Source organism: Schistocerca nitens, chromosome 4, assembly GCF_023898315.1.
Source record: "Schistocerca nitens isolate TAMUIC-IGC-003100 chromosome 4, iqSchNite1.1, whole genome shotgun sequence".
Lineage (NCBI taxonomy): Eukaryota > Metazoa > Arthropoda > Insecta > Orthoptera > Acrididae > Schistocerca > Schistocerca nitens.
The window spans coordinates 216,445,268-216,453,539 of record NC_064617.1 but is presented as its reverse complement, the minus strand read 5'-3'; the positions used below and the strand labels follow the sequence as shown (position 1 = coordinate 216,453,539).

Below are 8,272 nucleotides of genomic sequence, written 5' to 3'. Positions count from 1 at the left end.
TCACATACATCCATGCCCGAGGCAGGATTCAAACCTGCGACCGTAGCAGTCGCGCGGTCCCGGATGGAAGCGCCTAGGACTGTTCGGCCACCACGGCCGGCCAAGGGATGTGCAGGCATCTCTGAGTGAAGCAAAGCGATGTTGTTCGGACGTGGAGGAGATACAGAGAGACAGAAACTGTCGATGACATGCCTCGCTCAGGCCGCCCAAGGACTACTACTGCAGTAGATAACGCCGGCCGCGGTGGTCTCGCGGTTCAGGCGCTCAGTCCGGAGCCGCTTGACTGCTACGGTCGCAGGTTCGAATCCTGCCTCGGGCATGGATGTGTGTGATGTCCTTAGGTTAGTTAGGTTTAAGTAGTTCTAAGTTCTAGGGGACTGATGACCACAGATGTTAAGTCCCATAGTGCTCAGAGCCATTTGAATTTTTGCAGTAGATAACAGTTACGTGCGGATTATGGCTCGGAGGGAACCCTGACAGCAACGCCACCATGTGGAATAATGCTTTTCGTGCAGCCACAGGACGTCGTGTTACGACTCAATCTGTGCGCAATAGGCTGCATGATGCGCAACTTCACTCCCGACTTCCATAGCGATGTCCATCTTTGCAACCACGACACCATGAAGCGCGGTGAAGATGCCGAAAGGACCGCTCAGAATTGGCATCACGTTCTCTTCACCGATGAGTGTCGCATATGCCTTCAACAAGACAATCGTCGGAGATGTGTCTGGAGGCAACCCGGTCAGGCTGGACGCCTTAGACACACTGCCCAACGAGTGCAGCAAGGTGGTGGTTTCCTGCTGTTTTGGGGTAGTATTATGCGGGGCCGACGTACGCTGATGGTTGTCATTAAAGGCGCCGAACGGCTGTAGGATACGTGAATGCCACCCTCCGACCGATAGTGCAACCATATCGGCAGCATATTGGCGAGGCATTCGTCTTCATGAACGACAATTCGCGCCCCCATCTTGCACATCTTGTGTATGAGTCCTTCAGGATAACGACATCGCTCGACTAGAATGGCCAACATGTTTTCCAGACATGAAGCCTATCGAACATGCCTGGGATACATTGAAAACGGCTGTTTATGGACGATGTGACCCACCAACCACTCTGAGGGATCTACGCCGAATCGCCGTTGGGAAGTGGGACAATCTGAATCAACAGCGCATTCATGAACTTGTGGATAGTATGCCACTAATACAGGCATGCAATAAAGGGTATTAGAGGCGCTCTGCATCGCGGTGTAGCTTGCTGTCCATGTTTCGAGAGGGTGCGTTTCTAGATGAGGTATCGAATATATTGCTTCCCCCTAATTATACCTCCCGAGGAGATCACGAATGTAAAATTAGAGAGATTAGAGCGCGCACGGAGGCTTTCAGTCAGTCGTTCTTCCCGCGAACCATACGCGACTGGAACAGGAAATGGAGGTAATGACAGTGGCACGTAAAGTGCCCTCCGCCACACACCGTTGGGTGGATTGCGGAGTATAAATGTAGATGTAGACGTACCGGTGTGTACGGCAATCTGGACCACCTCGTCTGAAGGTCTCGCTGTATGGTGGTACGACATGCAAAGCGTGGTTTTCATGAGCAATAAAAAGGGTGATGTTCATGTTCATTTCTCTTCCAATTTTCTGTACAGGTTCCGGAACTGTCGGAACGGAGGTGAGGCAAACCATTTTATGATGTGTGTATTATGGATGTTCTAAGTGCCATACAATGAAACTGATTGGTTCCAAATGCCAATAATAAATCGATTCTTGCAAGGAAGAAAACGGCAATTAGCAGCAGTTCTTACGCGGATACTATATTGTGGCAGTTTTAGGTGAGGACTGTTTTGAGCTATGGTTGCATAAGATACCGGAAGAGGTCGGGCCTGAACTATCATTGCCAATAACAGCAAACAACTGCGGTGTAGCCACTACCCAATCTTTTGTGTACATCAATTTGCTCTGTGTTGTAGATTCTTTGTTTTTGTTTTTTCTCCTTAATTTGAAATGATTGAAGAGACTAATCCAGGTGCATGAAGGGATTCGAATGAGGCTTTCACCACAACAAAAGGAATCAGCAACTCCAATGACCGCCGTCTCCGGTCTGATTTCGTGGAAGCGCGGAACGCGACCGTAGGATGAGAGCCCTTCGAGAGAGAGGCGGGGCTTGTTCCCCCACACCACTTCTCTCCCCTTGAACAGCTACAGTTATCTTTTGTTTACAGTCACGGCCGACTGTCACGATATACTGTCCCCACAATAATACTGCTGTTTATTTACACGAACAGTACCGTTAGCGGTTTCGAATTCGAACCGATTGGCTGATCTTCAGACGGCGGTTCAGGTTTATATTACGTTTGTCGTTTTTACATTGATTGTTGCTTTTTCTTCCCAATAATTAAAGTAAACAACAATAAATGTAATATACTGTACAGGATGACGCGAAAGTTCATTAATTTTTGAAAGTGCACTAATTAACGGAATAATGTACGTAGTGAGGTAAAAATATACACACAAGCCTGAAATTATACGGGGTTTTATTGAAAAAAAAAAGAAGAGTGCAAAAACTGGCCAACAGATGGCGCTGGATAGCAGACAGTAGTGACGCCATCTGAGTATCGTGCATGAAATGTCACCGTGACAGGTGCGATGTACGCCTTTGTGTTACACAATCGCAACATCCCTAGCCTGACTGGTAAACACCTGCTGGAAGTAATCATCCAGTGAATGTTGCAGTTCCTATTTCTGTGTTTGCTAAGAATACAGGAGAGGAATACAAGACACTTTTATGATTTCAATTTCATCCAGATATATTTCAGCGGTTTTTGTGCTTTCTTCAAAGGGATTGTTTATTTTCCTCATACAGAATTTCTGTTAGGTGTTAACCTATAAACAAACTTTTGCTACAAATATTTACATCTGTGCGAAACATTTACATTTGTAAAATTAGCAACTGTTGTCAATAATTTTACGTTGATTTGCATACAGAACAGAGCTGAGACATGTATCATTGAGTTGAGACATTCTGGGTTCATTATTTGCGATATGTCTAAAGGTTCTGATTTGGTGGTACAATTTGGAAAAAAGCGGATATATGCATTTGTTTATATACCTTACGTGAAGCTATTGGATTTTTATCCTAGCAGCGGTCTACAGACTGTCATCTGCAAACAGCAGAACGTTATTATATTTTTTCTGTTTATTATCTATTGCCGAACGATAATCACTATGTATCGTGCCATTTAGCGTGTTACTTACAGTTTATGATGTTGTGGTGTGTTTGCTTTGTTTGTGTCGAGGTAACGCGCTTATTTCTTTCGCTTTTGTCTTTACACACGCATTTTTAACGTTTTTTCACGAAGCGTAGAGTTTTCGCCGTCATTACGGTTTGTTGTGGCTCTGTAGTGTTCATTTGTTTCATGGCATGTTTGTTCGGAACGTGGTACGCTGATTGGTGTGTGTGTGTGTGTGTGTGTGTGTGTGTGTGTGTGTGTGTGTGTGTGTGTGGTTCAAATGGCTCTGAGCACTATGGGACTCAACTGCTTAGGTCATTAGTCCCCTAGAACTTAGAACTAGTTAAACCTAACTAACCTAAGGACATCACAAACATCCATGTCCGAGGCAGGAGTCGAACCTGCGACCGTAGCGGTCTTGCGGTTCCAGACTGCAGCGCCTTTAACCGCACGGCCACTTCGGCCGGCTGTGTGTGTGTGTGTGTGTGTGTGTGTGTGTGTGTGTGTGTGTTTCCAAGATGGAGGGAGGGGTGGAGAGGGGCTAGGGAAGTTGTCGACAGGCATCTTGAATGAATGGTGTCCAGTATGGAGAGAAGGGATTTTAATTTCAGACGCTGATCATACACAGTTTTGGACTGAGTGTTATTTATATACAGGCGGTCTTCTGTTATGTTAAAGACGGCTTCATTGTACAATGACAGTGATAACTGAAGAAAGAAAGCTACAGAAAATTACAGAAAAAATTAACACATGAAACTGCTATTATCATAAAATCTCATAGTAGTTAGATTTTACTCATAAGAAGAGGAATACATTGACAAAACATTAGAATTCATCCAAAACAACAACACATAATTAACAAGGGTTCCAACGTACACATATCTAAGAAACGTACTGAAATCTCTGAAAAACAAAGAAACATTTCTCACATACATACAGATTAAAAGAATCACACAAAAAACCTTAGTGCCTTCACTCTAAACTCATTGCCTAAAATTCACAAATGGGGTATCCCTATACAGCCACTGTTTAAATTTACCAATGCACCAACATAGCACTTACCCAAACACACACACCCACACACACACACACACACACACACACACACACACACACACACACACACAGAGGTACGGACAATAACAAAACACACAGATATAATAAGTCTAAAGAACTCACGCGATTTAATAGAAAAAATAATAAATGAAAAATGCCAAAACACAGCAAGATTAATTTCATTTGACAATTTCCATGTGCACACACATTCAACAGGAGAAACCATCAACATCATAGAAAGAAATCTCCAAGTACTACGAGACATATCCACAACGAACATACAAGAAATATTAGCTGTACTCAAACTCATCAAAAAACAAAACTACCTCTAATTCAACAACAAATTTTACTCTCAATAGGAAGGACTACCGATGAGATCCCTAAAGAGTGGCCTCCTAGGTGACATTTACACGAGTCACATAAAAAATAGGATCTTTGGTAAAATAATTAAACCAAAGCAGTACCAAATAAAACATATGTACAGATATGTAGATAGTATAATTTACCTAATAAATTAATCAGTCTCACATAAAAGAGCTTCATCAGGATGTAAGCGCCATCCACCAGTTCACTACTGAAACACAAGCAGATGAAAAACTCAATTGCTTGGATTTCATTATACCAAGAGAAGAAAGAAACACGAGTTCAAAATTCATAGAAAACCTACAATCACCAGCTCCATAATTCATAACAAAAACAATCGCACCATAACTCATAAAGAAGCCAGCTTCAGATATTTACTACACGGACTGAACGTAACACCCGTGAACAGATATGATTACACATACGAATTGAACACAATAACACAAATTGCACAGGAGAATGGATATCATACAAAGACTGCAGATAAAATAAACAACAAAATAAAAAAAAACAGTCAACACACAAAAACGAAACACACACACACATCAGGCACAGCACAACTCAGAAGAAGTCAGAGGACAGCAAGCAACAAATCGCACTTAATGGCTTACAACAACAAAGTCACACACGGGATGGGCAAAACACTAATGAGACAACGACGCCACAAAAGTATACAGAACCAACAATACGGAAAAGACTTGGGAAGAAATACCACCAAGACAGGGAAATACAGCTAATGTAGTACAATTCAACTAACTTGAAACTGCTGTCAGTATGTGAATATCGATCAAATATGCAGGAATTTTAGAACTAGGCATCCAGAACATCTCAGAGCACTGAAAAGCAACAGCCCACAATCAACATTTGCAGTTCACCTAACAGCACAGTATCGTCACCCAACGAATGCAGCAACCGATTTAAAAATCCTTGAAACTAGAAACAGCCTAAACCAAAAAGCAACACAAAAGAAAACTATCATATGCAAAAATCAGTAGCCCAAGGAAAGAAAGTACTGAACAAATATACATCACTGTGCAATGAAACCCTCTTTGCCACAAGACAAAATGCCTATATATAAATAACACCCACGACAAAACTGTGTATGATCAGCCTCTAAAATTAAGTTGCCTTGTCCCATTAATGCGCACCATTCACTCCACATGCCTATCCACAACTTCCCCACCCCCCCTTTTTTTCTCTCCACTCCCTTTCTTGATGACACACACACATACACACACACACACACACACACACACACACACACACACAGACGCGAACTGCTCACCACCAACGTCGAAAACACTTCCAATCCGCGCACCACGTCCCGAACAAACATTCCATGAAACAAATGAACACGACACAGCCACAACAACACGCAATGGCGGCGAAAATTCTGTGCTTGGAGAGCAAATCTTAAAAATGGGTGCCTAACCACAAAAACGAAAGAAATAAGCGTGTTACCTCGATAGAAACAAAGTAAAAACACCACATCATCAAAGACAGCGAGTAACACGCTGAATAGAAGGATAGATTGTGGTTCTCTGTCGGAAATACATAATAAGCAGAAAAATAACGTTTCACTGTTTGCAGATGACAGTGTGTGTATTGCATAGAATATCTAAAGCTACTAGCATAAAAATGCATGTGAGGTATGTAAACAAAAGCATGCAGCCACTTTATTTCCAGAGTACTACAAAATTAGAACCTCTAGACATATAGTAAATAAAAACCATAGAATGTCTCAACTTTTGGTACATGAACCGAACCAAAGTAAAGCATTTGCTAATATTGCTCATTTTACAAATGTACATATTTTGTATCTGAAGTTTCTTTCCAGGTTATCAGGCAACAACAATTTTGGAAAAGCAAAATAAACAAACCCATTGAAGATACCTAAAAAGTGCTGAATAATGTCTTGGTGAAAACTAAACTACAAAGGTGTCTTTCATAAGGCGTAGCGCCTCGCCAAATCTGTTGAAAGGTACGACTTTTATCCTGGATGGCACCCCAGTCAACACTGACACACGTGTCAAAGATGTCTTAAACATATCATTTGGTAACGACCACGTGCTGAGCCGCGACTTCCGTCGTGTTTGTCCTCCCAGGTCCCAAAACCTCATCCGTGTAGTTCTGCAAGTTTCGCAGAAGAGCTTCTGTAAAGTTTGGAAGGTAGGAGACGAGGTACTGGCAGAAGTGAAGCTGTGAGTACCGGGCGTGAGTCGTGCTTCGGTAGCTCAGTTGGTAGAGCACTTGCCCGCAAAAGGCAAAGGTCCCGAGTTCGAGTCTCGGTCGGGCACACAGTTTTAATCTGCCAGGAAGTTTCATATCAGCGCACACTCCGCTGCAGAGTGAAAATCTCATTCTGGACTCATCCGTGTAGTTATTCATTGTGGGTTTACCTGAAGCCACAAGTCTACCGCGATCGTCCGACCTCATTATGGATTCTAAAAGACGACATCCGACGGCAATTTCTCACTATAACTACTGATAGGCTTACAGTGCTGTTCAGAACATTGTCCCACGACTACGGATATTGTTCACGGATGGTGGCTGCCATTTGTTAGAGAGAATATTTTCTTCGCTATACGTCAGTTATGATAATTATTGCTTTTTTTAGGTTTCAATAAAACCCCATGTCATTTCAAGCAGGTGTGTAAATTTTTACCCCTCTAGCTACATTATTCCGTGAAGTATCAAATTTTGAAATGTTAATGGACTTTTGCGTCACCCTGTAGGTTACAGTAGCCATGCCGGGATGACGAGGCTTGCACGGAATAGATTTCATGGGGCGGGGAGGGGGGGGGGAGGGGTGGTGGTGGTGTTAAATCAAATCACTTTTCGGACTGAAGACAACAACAAAGTTATTGCAATACTGTTAACACATCGAACCTTAACAAAACTTCCATAAAACACGAAGCCAAAAGGCATTTCACAAAGATAGAGCACAGTAACGTTAGTCTTCGGTCGTTGAAATTCTTTCCAAATAATAATTTTGTCTTATGCAGTTCCAATAAGAAAGTCATTGTCGTAATCTATTTATACGATACTACAGTGCTTATCTTATTCTGAATTGCGATTCAAGGTGGGAGTGGGACGAAGGCCCAAAAGGAAATAATGATGATTTAAATATTTACGATTGATGAATATAGTAAATTAATTTTAAAAAATTTTCTATTTTCATAAATAAGTTTAGTGTTTATCTTAGCAGACCGTGTAAACATAAAATTATTTTTATGCAAAATTGTAAATACAAAGATAAGCAGATTACATTAAATGTATTCACAATTTCGAGTATGGACAGCTATCAGCTGTAGAATTGAATGAAGACAGTGAACATTTATGCTTGACTAGGACTCCAATCAGGATTTCCCACTTATCGAGAGCGGTCGCCTTAGCATCTTTGTTTCTTTATTTTGTTCGTTATTGTCCGCTGCATTTGGTCGGTGTCGACGTCACATGACACCCATTGGAGTTCATCGTAGATCCTTTCACTCAGGTTTTTGGTGACAGAGAGCAGCCAGCCCCCTGACCAAACACGCTGAACAACCGTGCCGGCAGCAATTTTGGACAGACGCAAACCTCCATATGTCGTCAGCAATGCGTTTACAACCTATACTCGTACATCCAT

The 8,272-nt window shown here is 42.2% G+C and overlaps 1 non-coding gene across 1 annotated transcript; it reads left to right on the top strand.

Annotated features, from left to right (window-relative positions):
- The first annotated feature begins 6,866 nt into the window (after positions 1-6,866).
- Trnal-caa (transfer RNA leucine (anticodon CAA)) lies at positions 6,867-6,941 on the top strand. Its single transcript has one exon. It is a non-coding gene; the product is annotated as a tRNA-Leu (tRNA).
- The last annotated feature ends 1,331 nt before the right edge of the window (positions 6,942-8,272 follow it).